Source organism: Alosa sapidissima, chromosome 10 (genome assembly GCF_018492685.1).
Source record: "Alosa sapidissima isolate fAloSap1 chromosome 10, fAloSap1.pri, whole genome shotgun sequence".
NCBI lineage: Eukaryota > Metazoa > Chordata > Actinopteri > Clupeiformes > Clupeidae > Alosa > Alosa sapidissima.
Genome location: NC_055966.1, coordinates 13219592 through 13234034, shown reverse-complemented (window position 1 = coordinate 13234034; position 14443 = coordinate 13219592). Strand labels below are relative to the sequence as shown.

At 47.3% G+C, this 14443-nt stretch overlaps 30 non-coding genes across 30 annotated transcripts; 23 read left to right on the top strand and 7 right to left on the bottom strand.

The window, feature by feature from the left end:
* The first annotated feature begins 148 nt into the window (after positions 1-148).
* Positions 149-220, top strand: trnae-cuc. The gene has a single exon. It is a non-coding gene; the product is annotated as a tRNA-Glu (tRNA).
* A 505-nt stretch (positions 221-725) lies between these two features.
* Positions 726-797, top strand: trnae-cuc. Its single transcript has one exon. It is a non-coding gene; the product is annotated as a tRNA-Glu (tRNA).
* A 60-nt stretch (positions 798-857) lies between these two features.
* Positions 858-944, bottom strand: trnay-gua. The gene is given in 2 exon segments: positions 858-893; positions 908-944. It is a non-coding gene; the product is annotated as a tRNA-Tyr (tRNA).
* A 358-nt stretch (positions 945-1302) lies between these two features.
* trnae-cuc lies at positions 1303-1374 on the top strand. The gene has a single exon. It is a non-coding gene; the product is annotated as a tRNA-Glu (tRNA).
* A 60-nt stretch (positions 1375-1434) lies between these two features.
* On the bottom strand, positions 1435-1521 carry trnay-gua. The gene is given in 2 exon segments: positions 1435-1470; positions 1485-1521. It is a non-coding gene; the product is annotated as a tRNA-Tyr (tRNA).
* A 358-nt stretch (positions 1522-1879) lies between these two features.
* Positions 1880-1951, top strand: trnae-cuc. The gene has a single exon. It is a non-coding gene; the product is annotated as a tRNA-Glu (tRNA).
* Positions 1952-2011: 60 nt separating this feature from the next.
* trnay-gua lies at positions 2012-2098 on the bottom strand. Its single transcript is given in 2 exon segments — positions 2012-2047; positions 2062-2098. It is a non-coding gene; the product is annotated as a tRNA-Tyr (tRNA).
* A 358-nt stretch (positions 2099-2456) lies between these two features.
* Positions 2457-2528, top strand: trnae-cuc. Its single transcript has one exon. It is a non-coding gene; the product is annotated as a tRNA-Glu (tRNA).
* A 60-nt stretch (positions 2529-2588) lies between these two features.
* On the bottom strand, positions 2589-2675 carry trnay-gua. The gene is given in 2 exon segments: positions 2589-2624; positions 2639-2675. It is a non-coding gene; the product is annotated as a tRNA-Tyr (tRNA).
* Positions 2676-3033: 358 nt separating this feature from the next.
* trnae-cuc lies at positions 3034-3105 on the top strand. The gene has a single exon. It is a non-coding gene; the product is annotated as a tRNA-Glu (tRNA).
* A 60-nt stretch (positions 3106-3165) lies between these two features.
* trnay-gua lies at positions 3166-3252 on the bottom strand. The gene is given in 2 exon segments: positions 3166-3201; positions 3216-3252. It is a non-coding gene; the product is annotated as a tRNA-Tyr (tRNA).
* A 358-nt stretch (positions 3253-3610) lies between these two features.
* On the top strand, positions 3611-3682 carry trnae-cuc. The gene has a single exon. It is a non-coding gene; the product is annotated as a tRNA-Glu (tRNA).
* Positions 3683-3742: 60 nt separating this feature from the next.
* trnay-gua lies at positions 3743-3829 on the bottom strand. The gene is given in 2 exon segments: positions 3743-3778; positions 3793-3829. It is a non-coding gene; the product is annotated as a tRNA-Tyr (tRNA).
* A 358-nt stretch (positions 3830-4187) lies between these two features.
* Positions 4188-4259, top strand: trnae-cuc. Its single transcript has one exon. It is a non-coding gene; the product is annotated as a tRNA-Glu (tRNA).
* A 60-nt stretch (positions 4260-4319) lies between these two features.
* trnay-gua lies at positions 4320-4406 on the bottom strand. The gene is given in 2 exon segments: positions 4320-4355; positions 4370-4406. It is a non-coding gene; the product is annotated as a tRNA-Tyr (tRNA).
* Positions 4407-4764: 358 nt separating this feature from the next.
* On the top strand, positions 4765-4836 carry trnae-cuc. The gene has a single exon. It is a non-coding gene; the product is annotated as a tRNA-Glu (tRNA).
* A 506-nt stretch (positions 4837-5342) lies between these two features.
* Positions 5343-5414, top strand: trnae-cuc. Its single transcript has one exon. It is a non-coding gene; the product is annotated as a tRNA-Glu (tRNA).
* Positions 5415-5919: 505 nt separating this feature from the next.
* trnae-cuc lies at positions 5920-5991 on the top strand. The gene has a single exon. It is a non-coding gene; the product is annotated as a tRNA-Glu (tRNA).
* A 505-nt stretch (positions 5992-6496) lies between these two features.
* trnae-cuc lies at positions 6497-6568 on the top strand. Its single transcript has one exon. It is a non-coding gene; the product is annotated as a tRNA-Glu (tRNA).
* Positions 6569-7073: 505 nt separating this feature from the next.
* On the top strand, positions 7074-7145 carry trnae-cuc. Its single transcript has one exon. It is a non-coding gene; the product is annotated as a tRNA-Glu (tRNA).
* Positions 7146-7650: 505 nt separating this feature from the next.
* trnae-cuc lies at positions 7651-7722 on the top strand. Its single transcript has one exon. It is a non-coding gene; the product is annotated as a tRNA-Glu (tRNA).
* Positions 7723-8228: 506 nt separating this feature from the next.
* trnae-cuc lies at positions 8229-8300 on the top strand. Its single transcript has one exon. It is a non-coding gene; the product is annotated as a tRNA-Glu (tRNA).
* A 505-nt stretch (positions 8301-8805) lies between these two features.
* trnae-cuc lies at positions 8806-8877 on the top strand. Its single transcript has one exon. It is a non-coding gene; the product is annotated as a tRNA-Glu (tRNA).
* Positions 8878-9382: 505 nt separating this feature from the next.
* trnae-cuc lies at positions 9383-9454 on the top strand. The gene has a single exon. It is a non-coding gene; the product is annotated as a tRNA-Glu (tRNA).
* Positions 9455-9959: 505 nt separating this feature from the next.
* trnae-cuc lies at positions 9960-10031 on the top strand. The gene has a single exon. It is a non-coding gene; the product is annotated as a tRNA-Glu (tRNA).
* Positions 10032-10536: 505 nt separating this feature from the next.
* trnae-cuc lies at positions 10537-10608 on the top strand. The gene has a single exon. It is a non-coding gene; the product is annotated as a tRNA-Glu (tRNA).
* A 505-nt stretch (positions 10609-11113) lies between these two features.
* trnae-cuc lies at positions 11114-11185 on the top strand. The gene has a single exon. It is a non-coding gene; the product is annotated as a tRNA-Glu (tRNA).
* Positions 11186-11690: 505 nt separating this feature from the next.
* trnae-cuc lies at positions 11691-11762 on the top strand. Its single transcript has one exon. It is a non-coding gene; the product is annotated as a tRNA-Glu (tRNA).
* Positions 11763-13421: 1659 nt separating this feature from the next.
* trnae-cuc lies at positions 13422-13493 on the top strand. Its single transcript has one exon. It is a non-coding gene; the product is annotated as a tRNA-Glu (tRNA).
* Positions 13494-13998: 505 nt separating this feature from the next.
* Positions 13999-14070, top strand: trnae-cuc. Its single transcript has one exon. It is a non-coding gene; the product is annotated as a tRNA-Glu (tRNA).
* The last annotated feature ends 373 nt before the right edge of the window (positions 14071-14443 follow it).

Here is a 14443-nt window from a genome sequence, read left to right as displayed (position 1 = left end):
TAGATTTTTTTTTTTTTTGATATAAGATTAATGACACTCGGCTAGATTTGATTGGATAAACCGTTTTTGCAGCGAAGCCATCTCCCGCAGTCTGCCCCGCAGAGAGCAAGACGTCACGTCCACTCGTGCCAAAGGCTAACAGCATGTCTCCCTGGTGGTCTAGTGGTTAGGATTCGGCGCTCTCACCGCCGCGGCCCGGGTTCGATTCCCGGTCAGGGAATGCGGCTTTTGCCAGGCCTTGGTCTTGTCGCAGACAAAGAGATCACCAAAAAGCATCGCTTCCTTCGAGCCGGAGTCGAACCAGCGACCTAAGGATGGCCGGTTGTTCACCTACAGTCCGCCGCTCTACCAACTGAGCTATCGAAGGACCTGGCTCTGTTCTGGGACACGAAACCAGATGGACACCAGAGCCCTATGGAAAAGACCCTAAAAACACTGCAAAAAAATGAAATCTAACCAAGTGTTATTGATCTTATATGAAGATCAACACATGGATTTGGTAATGCTTTTTAAATGAAGTCAAATGATTTGATGAGAAAGCACTAGGTAAGTGTCTTTATACTGAAAACAGTACCAGGTAGATTTTTTTTTTTTTGATATAAGATTAATGACACTCGGCTAGATTTGATTGGATAAACCATTTTTGCAGCGAAGCCATCTCCCGCAGTCTGCCCCGCAGAGAGCAAGACGTCACGTCCACTCGTGCCAAAGGCTAACAGCATGTCTCCCTGGTGGTCTAGTGGTTAGGATTCGGCGCTCTCACCGCCGCGGCCCGGGTTCGATTCCCGGTCAGGGAATGCGGCTTTTGCCAGGCCTTGGTCTTGTCGCAGACAAAGAGATCACCAAAAAGCATCGCTTCCTTCGAGCCGGAGTCGAACCAGCGACCTAAGGATGGCCGGTTGTTCACCTACAGTCCTCCGCTCTACCAACTGAGCTATCGAAGGACCTGGCTCTGTTCTGGGACACGAAACCAGATGGACACCAGAGCCCTATGGAAAAGACCCTAAAAACACTGCAAAAAAATGAAATCTAACCAAGTGTTATTGATCTTATATGAAGATCAACACATGGATTTGGTAATGCTTTTTAAATGAAGTCAAATGATTTGATGAGAAAGCACTAGGTAAGTGTCTTTATACTGAAAACAGTACCAGGTAGATTTTTTTTTTTTTGATATAAGATTAATGACACTCGGCTAGATTTGATTGGATAAACCGTTTTTGCAGCGAAGCCATCTCCCGCAGTCTGCCCCGCAGAGAGCAAGACGTCACGTCCACTCGTGCCAAAGGCTAACAGCATGTCTCCCTGGTGGTCTAGTGGTTAGGATTCGGCGCTCTCACCGCCGCGGCCCGGGTTCGATTCCCGGTCAGGGAATGCGGCTTTTGCCAGTCCTTGGTCTTGTCGCAGACAAAGAGATCACCAAAAAGCATCGCTTCCTTCGAGCCGGAGTCGAACCAGCGACCTAAGGATGGCCGGTTGTTCACCTACAGTCCTCCGCTCTACCAACTGAGCTATCGAAGGACCTGGCTCTGTTCTGGGACACGAAACCAGATGGACACCAGAGCCCTATGGAAAAGACCCTAAAAACACTGCAAAAAAATGAAATCTAACCAAGTGTTATTGATCTTATATGAAGATCAACACATGGATTTGGTAATGCTTTTTAAATGAAGTCAAATGATTTGATGAGAAAGCACTAGGTAAGTGTCTTTATACTGAAAACAGTACCAGGTAGATTTTTTTTTTTTTGATATAAGATTAATGACACTCGGCTAGATTTGATTGGATAAACCGTTTTTGCAGCGAAGCCATCTCCCGCAGTCTGCCCCGCAGAGAGCAAGACGTCACGTCCACTCGTGCCAAAGGCAAACAGCGTGTCTCCCTGGTGGTCTAGTGGTTAGGATTCGGCGCTCTCACCGCCGCGGCCCGGGTTCGATTCCCGGTCAGGGAATGCGGCTTTTGCCAGGCCTTGGTCTTGTCGCAGACAAAGAGATCACCAAAAAGCATCGCTTCCTTCGAGCCGGAGTCGAACCAGCGACCTAAGGATGGCCGGTTGTTCACCTACAGTCCTCCGCTCTACCAACTGAGCTATCGAAGGACCTGGCTCTGTTCTGGGACACGAAACCAGATGGACACCAGAGCCCTATGGAAAAGACCCTAAAAACACTGCAAAAAAATGAAATCTAACCAAGTGTTATTGATCTTATATGAAGATCAACACATGGATTTGGTAATGCTTTTTAAATGAAGTCAAATGATTTGATGAGAAAGCACTAGGTAAGTGTCTTTATACTGAAAACAGTACCAGGTAGATTTTTTTTTTTTTGATATAAGATTAATGACACTCGGCTAGATTTGATTGGATAAACCGTTTTTGCAGCGAAGCCATCTCCCGCAGTCTGCCCCGCAGAGAGCAAGACGTCACGTCCACTCGTGCCAAAGGCAAACAGCATGCCTCCCTGGTGGTCTAGTGGTTAGGATTCGGCGCTCTCACCGCCGCGGCCCGGGTTCGATTCCCGGTCAGGGAATGCGGCTTTTGCCAGGCCTTGGTCTTGTCGCAGACAAAGAGATCACCAAAAAGCATCGCTTCCTTCGAGCCGGAGTCGAACCAGCGACCTAAGGATGGCCGGTTGTTCACCTACAGTCCTCCGCTCTACCAACTGAGCTATCGAAGGACCTGGCTCTGTTCTGGGACACGAAACCAGATGGACACCAGAGCCCTATGGAAAAGACCCTAAAAACACTGCAAAAAAATGAAATCTAACCAAGTGTTATTGATCTTATATGAAGATCAACACATGGATTTGGTAATGCTTTTTAAATGAAGTCAAATGATTTGATGAGAAAGCACTAGGTAAGTGTCTTTATACTGAAAACAGTACCAGGTAGATTTTTTTTTTTTTGATATAGGATTAATGACACTCGGCTAGATTTGATTGGATAAACCGTTTTTGCAGCGAAGCCATCTCCCGCAGTCTGCCCCGCAGAGAGCAAGACGTCACGTCCACTCGTGCCAAAGGCAAACAGCATGTCTCCCTGGTGGTCTAGTGGTTAGGATTCGGCGCTCTCACCGCCGCGGCCCGGGTTCGATTCCCGGTCAGGGAATGCGGCTTTTGCCAGGCCTTGGTCTTGTCGCAGACAAAGAGATCACCAAAAAGCATCGCTTCCTTCGAGCCGGAGTCGAACCAGCGACCTAAGGATGGCCGGTTGTTCACCTACAGTCCTCCGCTCTACCAACTGAGCTATCGAAGGACCTGGCTCTGTTCTGGGACACGAAACCAGATGGACACCAGAGCCCTATGGAAAAGACCCTAAAAACACTGCAAAAAAATGAAATCTAACCAAGTGTTATTGATCTTATATGAAGATCAACACATGGATTTGGTAATGCTTTTTAAATGAAGTCAAATGATTTGATGAGAAAGCACTAGGTAAGTGTCTTTATACTGAAAACAGTACCAGGTAGATTTTTTTTTTTTTGATATAAGATTAATGACACTCGGCTAGATTTGATTGGATAAACCGTTTTTGCAGCGAAGCCATCTCCCGCAGTCTGCCCCGCAGAGAGCAAGACGTCACGTCCACTCGTGCCAAAGGCAAACAGCATGTCTCCCTGGTGGTCTAGTGGTTAGGATTCGGCGCTCTCACCGCCGCGGCCCGGGTTCGATTCCCGGTCAGGGAATGCGGCTTTTGCCAGGCCTTGGTCTTGTCGCAGACAAAGAGATCACCAAAAAGCATCGCTTCCTTCGAGCCGGAGTCGAACCAGCGACCTAAGGATGGCCGGTTGTTCACCTACAGTCCTCCGCTCTACCAACTGAGCTATCGAAGGACCTGGCTCTGTTCTGGGACACGAAACCAGATGGACACCAGAGCCCTATGGAAAAGACCCTAAAAACACTGCAAAAAAATGAAATCTAACCAAGTGTTATTGACCTTATATGAAGATCAACACATGGATTTGGTAATGCTTTTTAAATGAAGTCAAATGATTTGATGAGAAAGCACTAGGTAAGTGTCTTTATACTGAAAACAGTACCAGGTAGATTTTTTTTTTTTTGATATAAGATTAATGACACTCGGCTAGATTTGATTGGATAAACCGTTTTTGCAGCGAAGCCATCTCCCGCAGTCTGCCCCGCAGAGAGCAAGACGTCACGTCCACTCGTGCCAAAGGCAAACAGCATGTCTCCCTGGTGGTCTAGTGGTTAGGATTCGGCGCTCTCACCGCCGCGGCCCGGGTTCGATTCCCGGTCAGGGAATGCGGCTTTTGCCAGGCCTTGGTCTTGTCGCAGACAAAGAGATCACCAAAAAGCATCGTTTCCTTCGAGCCGGAGTCGAACCAGCGACCTAAGGATGGCCGGTTGTTCACCTACAGTCCTCCGCTCTACCAACTGAGCTATCGAAGGACCTGGCTCTGTTCTGGGACACGAAACCAGATGGACACCAGAGCCCTATGGAAAAGACCCTAAAAACACTGGAAAAAAATGAAATCTAACCAAGTGTTATTGATCTTATATGAAGATCAACACATGGATTTGGTAATGCTTTTTAAATGAAGTCAAATGATTTGATGAGAAAGCACTAGGTAAGTGTCTTTATACTGAAAACAGTACCAGGTAGATTTTTTTTTTTTTGATATAAGATTAATGACACTCGGCTAGATTTGATTGGATAAACCGTTTTTGCAGCGAAGCCATCTCCCGCAGTCTGCCCCGCAGAGAGCAAGACGTCACGTCCACTCGTGCCAAAGGCAAACAGCATGTCTCCCTGGTGGTCTAGTGGTTAGGATTCGGCGCTCTCACCGCCGCGGCCCGGGTTCGATTCCCGGTCAGGGAATGCGGCTTTTGCCAGGCCTTGGTCTTGTCGCAGACAAAGAGATCACCAAAAAGCATCGTTTCCTTCGAGCCGGAGTCGAACCAGCGACCTAAGGATGGCCGGTTGTTCACCTACAGTCCTCCGCTCTACCAACTGAGCTATCGAAGGACCTGGCTCTGTTCTGGGACACGAAACCAGATGGACACCAGAGCCCTATGGAAAAGACCCTAAAAACACTGGAAAAAAATGAAATCTAACCAAGTGTTATTGATCTTATATGAAGATCAACACATGGATTTGGTAATGCTTTTTAAATGAAGTCAAATGATTTGATGAGAAAGCACTAGGTAAGTGTCTTTATACTGAAAACAGTACCAGGTAGATTTTTTTTTTTTTTGATATAAGATTAATGACACTCGGCTAGATTTGATTGGATAAACCGTTTTTGCAGCGAAGCCATCTCCCGCAGTCTGCCCCGCAGAGAGCAAGACGTCACGTCCACTCGTGCCAAAGGCAAACAGCATGCCTCCCTGGTGGTCTAGTGGTTAGGATTCGGCGCTCTCACCGCCGCGGCCCGGGTTCGATTCCCGGTCAGGGAAAGCGGCTTTTGCCAGGCCTTGGTCTTGTCGCAGACAAAGAGATCACCAAAAAGCATCGCTTCCTTCGAGCCGGAGTCGAACCAGCGACCTAAGGATGGCCGGTTGTTCACCTACAGTCCTCCGCTCTACCAACTGAGCTATCGAAGGACCTGGCTCTGTTCTGGGACACGAAACCAGATGGACACCAGAGCCCTATGGAAAAGACCCTAAAAACACTGCAAAAAAATGAAATCTAACCAAGTGTTATTGATCTTATATGAAGATCAACACATGGATTTGGTAATGCTTTTTAAATGAAGTCAAATGATTTGATGAGAAAGCACTAGGTAAGTGTCTTTATACTGAAAACAGTACCAGGTAGATTTTTTTTTTTTTGATATAGGATTAATGACACTCGGCTAGATTTGATTGGATAAACCGTTTTTGCAGCGAAGCCATCTCCCGCAGTCTGCCCCGCAGAGAGCAAGACGTCACGTCCACTCGTGCCAAAGGCAAACAGCATGTCTCCCTGGTGGTCTAGTGGTTAGGATTCGGCGCTCTCACCGCCGCGGCCCGGGTTCGATTCCCGGTCAGGGAATGCGGCTTTTGCCAGGCCTTGGTCTTGTCGCAGACAAAGAGATCACCAAAAAGCATCGCTTCCTTCGAGCCGGAGTCGAACCAGCGACCTAAGGATGGCCGGTTGTTCACCTACAGTCCTCCGCTCTACCAACTGAGCTATCGAAGGACCTGGCTCTGTTCTGGGACACGAAACCAGATGGACACCAGAGCCCTATGGAAAAGACCCTAAAAACACTGCAAAAAAATGAAATCTAACCAAGTGTTATTGATCTTATATGAAGATCAACACATGGATTTGGTAATGCTTTTTAAATGAAGTCAAATGATTTGATGAGAAAGCACTAGGTAAGTGTCTTTATACTGAAAACAGTACCAGGTAGATTTTTTTTTTTTTGATATAAGATTAATGACACTCGGCTAGATTTGATTGGATAAACCGTTTTTGCAGCGAAGCCATCTCCCGCAGTCTGCCCCGCAGAGAGCAAGACGTCACGTCCACTCGTGCCAAAGGCAAACAGCATGTCTCCCTGGTGGTCTAGTGGTTAGGATTCGGCGCTCTCACCGCCGCGGCCCGGGTTCGATTCCCGGTCAGGGAATGCGGCTTTTGCCAGGCCTTGGTCTTGTCGCAGACAAAGAGATCACCAAAAAGCATCGCTTCCTTCGAGCCGGAGTCGAACCAGCGACCTAAGGATGGCCGGTTGTTCACCTACAGTCCTCCGCTCTACCAACTGAGCTATCGAAGGACCTGGCTCTGTTCTGGGACACGAAACCAGATGGACACCAGAGCCCTATGGAAAAGACCCTAAAAACACTGCAAAAAAATGAAATCTAACCAAGTGTTATTGACCTTATATGAAGATCAACACATGGATTTGGTAATGCTTTTTAAATGAAGTCAAATGATTTGATGAGAAAGCACTAGGTAAGTGTCTTTATACTGAAAACAGTACCAGGTAGATTTTTTTTTTTTTGATATAAGATTAATGACACTCGGCTAGATTTGATTGGATAAACCGTTTTTGCAGCGAAGCCATCTCCCGCAGTCTGCCCCGCAGAGAGCAAGACGTCACGTCCACTCGTGCCAAAGGCAAACAGCATGTCTCCCTGGTGGTCTAGTGGTTAGGATTCGGCGCTCTCACCGCCGCGGCCCGGGTTCGATTCCCGGTCAGGGAATGCGGCTTTTGCCAGGCCTTGGTCTTGTCGCAGACAAAGAGATCACCAAAAAGCATCGTTTCCTTCGAGCCGGAGTCGAACCAGCGACCTAAGGATGGCCGGTTGTTCACCTACAGTCCTCCGCTCTACCAACTGAGCTATCGAAGGACCTGGCTCTGTTCTGGGACACGAAACCAGATGGACACCAGAGCCCTATGGAAAAGACCCTAAAAACACTGGAAAAAAATGAAATCTAACCAAGTGTTATTGATCTTATATGAAGATCAACACATGGATTTGGTAATGCTTTTTAAATGAAGTCAAATGATTTGATGAGAAAGCACTAGGTAAGTGTCTTTATACTGAAAACAGTACCAGGTAGATTTTTTTTTTTTTGATATAAGATTAATGACACTCGGCTAGATTTGATTGGATAAACCGTTTTTGCAGCGAAGCCATCTCCCGCAGTCTGCCCCGCAGAGAGCAAGACGTCACGTCCACTCGTGCCAAAGGCAAACAGCATGTCTCCCTGGTGGTCTAGTGGTTAGGATTCGGCGCTCTCACCGCCGCGGCCCGGGTTCGATTCCCGGTCAGGGAATGCGGCTTTTGCCAGGCCTTGGTCTTGTCGCAGACAAAGAGATCACCAAAAAGCATCGTTTCCTTCGAGCCGGAGTCGAACCAGCGACCTAAGGATGGCCGGTTGTTCACCTACAGTCCTCCGCTCTACCAACTGAGCTATCGAAGGACCTGGCTCTGTTCTGGGACACGAAACCAGATGGACACCAGAGCCCTATGGAAAAGACCCTAAAAACACTGGAAAAAAATGAAATCTAACCAAGTGTTATTGATCTTATATGAAGATCAACACATGGATTTGGTAATGCTTTTTAAATGAAGTCAAATGATTTGATGAGAAAGCACTAGGTAAGTGTCTTTATACTGAAAACAGTACCAGGTAGATTTTTTTTTTTTTTGATATAAGATTAATGACACTCGGCTAGATTTGATTGGATAAACCGTTTTTGCAGCGAAGCCATCTCCCGCAGTCTGCCCCGCAGAGAGCAAGACGTCACGTCCACTCGTGCCAAAGGCAAACAGCATGCCTCCCTGGTGGTCTAGTGGTTAGGATTCGGCGCTCTCACCGCCGCGGCCCGGGTTCGATTCCCGGTCAGGGAATGCGGCTTTTGCCAGGCCTTGGTCTTGTCGCAGACAAAGAGATCACCAAAAAGCATCGCTTCCTTCGAGCCGGAGTCGAACCAGCGACCTAAGGATGGCCGGTTGTTCACCTACAGTCCTCCGCTCTACCAACTGAGCTATCGAAGGACCTGGCTCTGTTCTGGGACACGAAACCAGATGGACACCAGAGCCCTATGGAAAAGACCCTAAAAACACTGCAAAAAAATGAAATCTAACCAAGTGTTATTGATCTTATATGAAGATCAACACATGGATTTGGTAATGCTTTTTAAATGAAGTCAAATGATTTGATGAGAAAGCACTAGGTAAGTGTCTTTATACTGAAAACAGTACCAGGTAGATTTTTTTTTTTTTGATATAGGATTAATGACACTCGGCTAGATTTGATTGGATAAACCGTTTTTGCAGCGAAGCCATCTCCCGCAGTCTGCCCCGCAGAGAGCAAGACGTCACGTCCACTCGTGCCAAAGGCAAACAGCATGTCTCCCTGGTGGTCTAGTGGTTAGGATTCGGCGCTCTCACCGCCGCGGCCCGGGTTCGATTCCCGGTCAGGGAATGCGGCTTTTGCCAGGCCTTGGTCTTGTCGCAGACAAAGAGATCACCAAAAAGCATCGCTTCCTTCGAGCCGGAGTCGAACCAGCGACCTAAGGATGGCCGGTTGTTCACCTACAGTCCTCCGCTCTACCAACTGAGCTATCGAAGGACCTGGCTCTGTTCTGGGACACGAAACCAGATGGACACCAGAGCCCTATGGAAAAGACCCTAAAAACACTGCAAAAAAATGAAATCTAACCAAGTGTTATTGATCTTATATGAAGATCAACACATGGATTTGGTAATGCTTTTTAAATGAAGTCAAATGATTTGATGAGAAAGCACTAGGTAAGTGTCTTTATACTGAAAACAGTACCAGGTAGATTTTTTTTTTTTTGATATAAGATTAATGACACTCGGCTAGATTTGATTGGATAAACCGTTTTTGCAGCGAAGCCATCTCCCGCAGTCTGCCCCGCAGAGAGCAAGACGTCACGTCCACTCGTGCCAAAGGCAAACAGCATGTCTCCCTGGTGGTCTAGTGGTTAGGATTCGGCGCTCTCACCGCCGCGGCCCGGGTTCGATTCCCGGTCAGGGAATGCGGCTTTTGCCAGGCCTTGGTCTTGTCGCAGACAAAGAGATCACCAAAAAGCATCGCTTCCTTCGAGCCGGAGTCGAACCAGCGACCTAAGGATGGCCGGTTGTTCACCTACAGTCCTCCGCTCTACCAACTGAGCTATCGAAGGACCTGGCTCTGTTCTGGGACACGAAACCAGATGGACACCAGAGCCCTATGGAAAAGACCCTAAAAACACTGCAAAAAAATGAAATCTAACCAAGTGTTATTGACCTTATATGAAGATCAACACATGGATTTGGTAATGCTTTTTAAATGAAGTCAAATGATTTGATGAGAAAGCACTAGGTAAGTGTCTTTATACTGAAAACAGTACCAGGTAGATTTTTTTTTTTTTGATATAAGATTAATGACACTCGGCTAGATTTGATTGGATAAACCGTTTTTGCAGCGAAGCCATCTCCCGCAGTCTGCCCCGCAGAGAGCAAGACGTCACGTCCACTCGTGCCAAAGGCAAACAGCATGTCTCCCTGGTGGTCTAGTGGTTAGGATTCGGCGCTCTCACCGCCGCGGCCCGGGTTCGATTCCCGGTCAGGGAATGCGGCTTTTGCCAGGCCTTGGTCTTGTCGCAGACAAAGAGATCACCAAAAAGCATCGCTTCCTTCGAGCCGGAGTCGAACCAGCGACCTAAGGATGGCCGGTTGTTCACCTACAGTCCTCCGCTCTACCAACTGAGCTATCGAAGGACCTGGCTCTGTTCTGGGACACGAAACCAGATGGACACCAGAGCCCTATGGAAAAGACCCTAAAAACACTGCAAAAAAATGAAATCTAACCAAGTGTTATTGACCTTATATGAAGATCAACACATGGATTTGGTAATGCTTTTTAAATGAAGTCAAATGATTTGATGAGAAAGCACTAGGTAAGTGTCTTTATACTGAAAACAGTACCAGGTAGATTTTTTTTTTTTTGATATAAGATTAATGACACTCGGCTAGATTTGATTGGATAAACCGTTTTTGCAGCGAAGCCATCTCCCGCAGTCTGCCCCGCAGAGAGCAAGACGTCACGTCCACTCGTGCCAAAGGCAAACAGCATGTCTCCCTGGTGGTCTAGTGGTTAGGATTCGGCGCTCTCACCGCCGCGGCCCGGGTTCGATTCCCGGTCAGGGAATGCGGCTTTTGCCAGGCCTTGGTCTTGTCGCAGACAAAGAGATCACCAAAAAGCATCGCTTCCTTCGAGCCGGAGTCGAACCAGCGACCTAAGGATGGCCGGTTGTTCACCTACAGTCCTCCGCTCTACCAACTGAGCTATCGAAGGACCTGGCTCTGTTCTGGGACACGAAACCAGATGGACACCAGAGCCCTATGGAAAAGACCCTAAAAACACTGCAAAAAAATGAAATCTAACCAAGTGTTATTGATCTTATATGAAGATCAACACATGGATTTGGTAATGCTTTTTAAATGAAGTCAAATGATTTGATGAGAAAGCACTAGGTAAGTGTCTTTATACTGAAAACAGTACCAGGTAGATTTTTTTTTTTTTGATATAAGATTAATGACACTCGGCTAGATTTGATTGGATAAACCGTTTTTGCAGCGAAGCCATCTCCCGCAGTCTGCCCCGCAGAGAGCAAGACGTCACGTCCACTCGTGCCAAAGGCAAACAGCATGTCTCCCTGGTGGTCTAGTGGTTAGGATTCGGCGCTCTCACCGCCGCGGCCCGGGTTCGATTCCCGGTCAGGGAATGCGGCTTTTGCCAGGCCTTGGTCTTGTCGCAGACAAAGAGATCACCAAAAAGCATCGTTTCCTTCGAGCCGGAGTCGAACCAGCGACCTAAGGATGGCCGGTTGTTCACCTACAGTCCTCCGCTCTACCAACTGAGCTATCGAAGGACCTGGCTCTGTTCTGGGACACGAAACCAGATGGACACCAGAGCCCTATGGAAAAGACCCTAAAAACACTGCAAAAAAATGAAATCTAACCAAGTGTTATTGATCTTATATGAAGATCAACACATGGATTTGGTAATGCTTTTTAAATGAAGTCAAATGATTTGATGAGAAAGCACTAGGTAAGTGTCTTTATACTGAAAACAGTACCAGGTAGATTTTTTTTTTTTTGATATAAGATTAATGACACTCGGCTAGATTTGATTGGATAAACCGTTTTTGCAGCGAAGCCATCTCCCGCAGTCTGCCCCGCAGAGAGCAAGACGTCACGTCCACTCGTGCCAAAGGCAAACAGCATGTCTCCCTGGTGGTCTAGTGGTTAGGATTCGGCGCTCTCACCGCCGCGGCCCGGGTTCGATTCCCGGTCAGGGAATGCGGCTTTTGCCAGGCCTTGGTCTTGTCGCAGACAAAGAGATCACCAAAAAGCATCGCTTCCTTCGAGCCGGAGTCGAACCAGCGACCTAAGGATGGCCGGTTGTTCACCTACAGTCCTCCGCTCTACCAACTGAGCTATCGAAGGACCTGGCTCTCTTCTGGGACACGAAACCAGATGGACACCAGAGCCCTATGGAAAAGACCCTAAAAACACTGCAAAAAAATGAAATCTAACCAAGTGTTATTGATCTTATATGAAGATCAACACATGGATTTGGTAATGCTTTTTAAATGAAGTCAAATGATTTGATGAGAAAGCACTAGGTAAGTGTCTTTATACTGAAAACAGTACCAGGTAGATTTTTTTTTTTTTGATATAAGATTAATGACACTCGGCTAGATTTGATTGGATAAACCGTTTTTGCAGCGAAGCCATCTCCCGCAGTCTGCCCCACAGAGAGCAAGACGTCACGTCCACTCGTGCCAAAGGCAAACAGCATGTCTCCCTGGTGGTCTAGTGGTTCGGATTCGGCGCTCTCACCGCCGCGGCCCGGGTTCGATTCCCGGTCAGGGAATGCGGCTTTTGCCAGGCCTTGGTCTTGTCGCAGACAAAGAGATCACCAAAAAGCATCGCTTCCTTCGAGCCGGAGTCGAACCAGCGACCTAAGGATGGCCGGTTGTTCACCTACAGTCCTCCGCTCTACCAACTGAGCTATCGAAGGACCTGGCTCTGTTCTGGGACACGAAACCAGATGGACACCAGAGCCCTATGGAAAAGACCCTAAAAACACTGGAAAAAAATGAAATCTAACCAAGTGTTATTGATCTTATATGAAGATCAACACATGGATTTGGTAATGCTTTTTAAATGAAGTCAAATGATTTGATGAGAAAGCACTAGGTAAGTGTCTTTATACTGAAAACAGTACCAGGTAGATTTTTTTTTTTTTGATATAGGATTAATGACACTCGGCTAGATTTGATTGGATAAACCGTTTTTGCAGCGAAGCCATCTCCCGCAGTCTGCCCCGCAGAGAGCAAGACGTCACGTCCACTCGTGCCAAAGGCAAACAGCATGTCTCCCTGGTGGTCTAGTGGTTAGGATTCGGCGCTCTCACCGCCGCGGCCCGTGTTCGATTCCCGGTCAGGGAATGCGGCTTTTGCCAGGCCTTGGTCTTGTCGCAGACAAAGAGATCACCAAAAAGCATCGCTTCCTTCGAGCCGGAGTCGAACCAGCGACCTAAGGATGGCCGGTTGTTCACCTACAGTCCTCCGCTCTACCAACTGAGCTATCGAAGGACCTGGCTCTGTTCTGGGACACGAAACCAGATGGACACCAGAGCCCTATGGAAAAGACCCTAAAAACACTGCAAAAAAATGAAATCTAACCAAGTGTTATTGATCTTATATGAAGATCAACACATGGATTTGGTAATGCTTTTTAAATGAAGTCAAATGATTTGATGAGAAAGCACTAGGTAAGTGTCTTTATACTGAAAACAGTACCAGGTAGATTTTTTTTTTTTTGATATAAGATTAATGACACTCGGCTAGATTTGATTGGATAAACCGTTTTTGCAGCGAAGCCATCTCCCGCAGTCTGCCCCGCAGAGAGCAAGACGTCACGTCCACTCGTGCCAAAGGCAAACAGCATGTCTCCCTGGTGGTCTAGTGGTTAGGATTCGGCGCTCTCACCGCCGCGGCCCGGGTTCGATTCCCGGTCAGGGAATGCGGCTTTTGCCAGGCCTTGGTCTTGTCGCAGACAAAGAGATCACCAAAAAGCATCGCTTCCTTCGAGCCGGAGTCGAACCAGCGACCTAAGGATGGCCGGTTGTTCACCTACAGTCCTCCGCTCTACCAACTGAGCTATCGAAGGACCTGGCTCTGTTCTGGGACACGAAACCAGATGGACACCAGAGCCCTATGGAAAAGACCCTAAAAACACTGGAAAAAAATGAAATCTAACCAAGTGTTATTGATCTTATATGAAGATCAACACATGGATTTGGTAATGCTTTTTAAATGAAGTCAAATGATTTGATGAGAAAGCACTAGGTAAGTGTCTTTATACTGAAAACAGTACCAGGTAGATTTTTTTTTTTTTGATATAAGATTAATGACACTCGGCTAGATTTGATTGGATAAACCGTTTTTGCAGCGAAGCCATCTCCTGCAGTCTGCCCCGCAGAGAGCAAGACGTCACGTCCACTCGTGCCAAAGGCAAACAGCATGTCTCCCTGGTGGTCTAGTGGTTAGGATTCGGCGCTCTCACCGCCGCGGCCCGGGTTCGATTCCCGGTCAGGGAATGCGGCTTTTGCCAGGCCTTGGTCTTGTCGCAGACAAAGAGATCACCAAAAAGCATCGCTTCCTTCGAGCCGGAGTCGAACCAGCGACCTAAGGATGGCCGGTTGTTCACCTACAGTCCTCCGCTCTACCAACTGAGCTATCGAAGGACCTGGCTCTGTTCTGGGACACGAAACCAGATGGACACCAGAGCCCTATGGAAAAGACCCTAAAAACACTGCAAAAAAATGAAATCTAACCAAGTGTTATTGATCTTATATGAAGATCAACACATGGATTTGGTAATGCTTTTTAAATGAAGTCAAATGATTTGATGAGAAAGCACTAGGTAAGTGTCTTTATACTGAAAACAGTACCAGGTAGATTTTTTTTTTT